Raw genomic sequence first — 3,542 nt, 5'->3', positions numbered from 1 at the left:
CTCCTCTATCATTGAAAAAATCAGTAAAAGCCAATTCTGGAGCATTATCAGATCTGAACACTTTGATCTTGGCATTAAACTGAGTGACAACCATGTTGAAGAACTTAGGAATTATGGTACCAACATCAGATTTCTGTTTGAGAAGGAAAATCCAGGTAAACCGAGAACAATCATCCACTAAAGTTGGAAAATATCTATGTCTAGCATGTGAAGAAACAGAGTAAGGCCCCCAAATGTCACAATGCACCAAATCAAAGGGAAACTGAGACATGTGATTATGAGAATCAAAAGAGAATCTTCTTTGCTTTGCTTGAGGACAAATGTAACAAGGAAGAGCTTTATTCAATTGTGAAACATCACAATGTAAATGATTTTTCAAAGCATCTAAACGTTTGAAAGAAAGATGACCAAGTCTATTGTGTCATACATGAGCTGAAACATTATTTACAAAAACTGTAGAAGTAGACTTCAATGTATCTATATCAAGAATATAAAGATCTTCAAGCTTGTCACCCTAGCCAATCATCCTCTTGGTGCTGAGTTCCTGAATAATGAAGGAATCAGGAAGAAAACTAACTATTATAAGTTGTGAACCACAAGTAAGAGCACTCACAGAAATCAAGTTAAACTTGAACTGGGGAACAAATAGGACATCCTTGAGGGTGAGTATGGAACTTTAGTGTAACATCACCACAGAAACTAACAGGAATCTGAATATGATTGGGCAAAGTAACAGTAGAATTCTGTATAGCTCTCAGAGAAACAAAGGCTGTAGCACTACAACATATATGTCTTGTGGCACTTGAATCAACTATCCAAAACTGAGTGGAGGAAAATATATGATTTAGAGAAATTGAAAGACAAATACCTATACTATAAGAAACAGTTGGAGCCTCTTGATGGTGATTATTTGGTTTAACAGATGAAGCTAAATGAGTAGAAAACATAGACATAAGCTACTAATATTAATTAGGATTAAGATTCTGAATGAAATCTCCAACACTACCTAGTTGATCAGTCTTGACAGTAGAATTAGAGAATGACTGGTTTGATACTTGATTAACAACAGTGTTATTGTTGGAATAAGTATAATTATTCCTCAGCTTAGGTTTGTAACCAGGTGAATAGCCATGTATTTTGTAACATTTATCAATGGTATGACAATGAAAGTTGCAATGAGTGCAGAAAGGTCTATCCTTCTTTTGTCCTTTATAACCTCCAGAAGCCTTAGAATTATCAGTCTTAACAGCAAAAGCCATGGTTCCAGTAGAATTTGACCCAACATTAATATGACTACCAATTTTCTTCTGATGTTCCTCTTGAGACATTTATGAAAACACTTTATTTATAGGGAGTAAAGGATCCATAAGAAGCAATTGTCCTCTGACTTGAGCAAATGAGTCATTTAATCCCATAAGAAAAGACATGACATATTCCATTTGATAGTGAGAATTGAGATTCTTCACATCACCACAAGTGCAAACTGGCTTATAATTGCTCAATTCCTCCCATATAGTCTTCAGTTTAGTAAAATATACACTAACAAAGTTCTGATCTTGAACTAAATTCATTAATTCACATCTTAATTGAAAAATTCTAGGTCCATTCCTTTGTTGAAAGCGATCTTTGAGATCAAGCCAAATCTCTCTAGTCGAATAAGCAAATATCTTACTAGCAGAAATCTCCTTAGAAACAGAGTTTAGGATCCAGGAGATAACAATACTGTTATTCCTAGTCCAAGAATGAAGAAGATTTAGATCAGTACCTTCAGGTTTGACGATTGAGCCATCAACGAATCCTAGTTTATTCTTCATAGACAAAGCAATCAACATCGTTCTACTCCAAGAGGCATAGTTATCTCCAGTGAGAGGTTGCGAAACAAGAATGAGTCCTGGACTATCCGAATGATGAAGTAAGGACTAGAAGGTTCATCAATGGAAGATATGTTTGAAGATGACCTAGAATGACTTGTGTTTTTAGATGATAGAGTCTCCATAAAAATTGAAAAAAAAAAAAACAACAATACTCAACAATCTTGAAGAAAAACAAAGATTAGAAGAATCAGATATGAGAAATTGCAGTAAATTGTATCAAAGCTTTGATACCATATTAAGATGAAAGCAAGGAAATGGAAGAAGAGAAAACTCCTTTTTATTAAACCAAAACTAAACTTAAACTACAGAGACAAAAGCTATATAAAGAGCTTAGTAATAGTTTAGTAACAACTCAATAACAGTTGAAATAAGAAAACTAACAAAGAAAAAAAAACAAAAAGTTACAACAAACAAATCTCGGCTATGTAATTCTAATATTTATAGTCTTGTTGACGGAGGACCAACAACATTAGCATCTTCTTTGCCTAAGGCTTGCGAGTCTTGGCTCACTAGGAGAAGATGGTACGTACTGACTCATTTGGTGACTCCTCACCCTCCTGCCCACACAACAGTCTTCTTGGACCTATCCCTTAGAAGAGGGCCTTCCCAATATTCTAATGGGAATTATATTCCAATAGATCTTGCACAATCTGCATGGAGTATTCTTGCTCTGTAATAGTATTCCGACAACGAATAATAGTACGTACTGCATGGAATATTATTGCTCTGTAATAGTGGATACATTGGAACACTTTTTCTGTAGAACATTACTCTACAATAATGGAAGCACTACTATGAGACTAGGTTACTTCAGTTCTGGAATATCACTAGACTCAGACCTTTACTTGAATATTAGAATACAAGTCACTTGCTCCATAGGGCAGTCTGAGGTTACCAAGGCACTTAGAATACCACCTCATTGATGACCTATTGGATATTGAAATGACAAGTTCTACTAATGGAAATATTCATTGGCTCTATTGATGAGGCCATGATGATACTTCACACAAGCTATACTTCACACAGCAACACCAAGGCAACGAGATGCGCATTGACTTAAAGGAAATCGATAAAAACAAATAGTTTACTATATTCCTCCATTGATGATGCATGACTAACTTACATTAGTCCTCGAATAACTGGCAACAAAAGATGAAAACGCAGCCGCAAGTGGAGCTAGTTAAATTGATATGTTGTGATGTGTCTCCTCCTTTGAGCTTACAGTAGTGGAATTATTCCATCAAATTAATAATTTTTGCAGTGAAATCCTCTCTGGAGTATCTCCATCTCATAGTTTTTGTCCCTAGCTAGGTTGCCACGTGTTTTCCTAAATCATCTCAACACATCCTTGACTTTGTTAATATATTCAATTTGAACTTGAAAGCTGATGAGGTGGTTTGAGCCACTTGTAGCCAATCCAAGTGGAAGGAAAGGGCGGTGTGTGAGGGATCTTACGTGTAGTGGCAGTAAGATGTCAAAGCCTATCGATAGCGTCTCAAATTAAGGGCGAAGGAGGATGATTTGACAAGAAAAGAAGGGATTCAGTGGAGTTTTGGAAAAAAAAAATTAATGTAGACCGACCAAGGTTTAATGAGATAAGAACTTAATTAATAGGACAACATTATCACATGGGAATTGTAGGAAAGATAAGAAATTTAAATGGAGTTG

At 35.5% G+C, this 3,542-nt stretch overlaps 1 long non-coding RNA gene across 1 annotated transcript; it reads right to left on the bottom strand.

Moving 5' to 3' along the window:
* Positions 1–325: 325 nt before the first annotated feature.
* LOC132253816 (uncharacterized) lies at positions 326–3,071 on the bottom strand. Its single transcript, XR_009465708.1, has 2 exons — positions 1,766–3,071; positions 326–544 (listed from the first exon to the last, which is right to left on the bottom strand). It is a non-coding gene; the product is annotated as an uncharacterized LOC132253816 (long non-coding RNA).
* Between the last annotated feature and the right edge of the window lie 471 nt (positions 3,072–3,542).

The sequence above is a fragment of the Vitis vinifera genome, chromosome 5 (assembly GCF_030704535.1).
Source record: "Vitis vinifera cultivar Pinot Noir 40024 chromosome 5, ASM3070453v1".
Classification (NCBI taxonomy): Eukaryota; Viridiplantae; Streptophyta; class Magnoliopsida; order Vitales; family Vitaceae; genus Vitis; species Vitis vinifera.
Note: the sequence above shows the minus strand (reverse complement) of the source record. Positions and strands in the feature narration are given on the sequence as shown.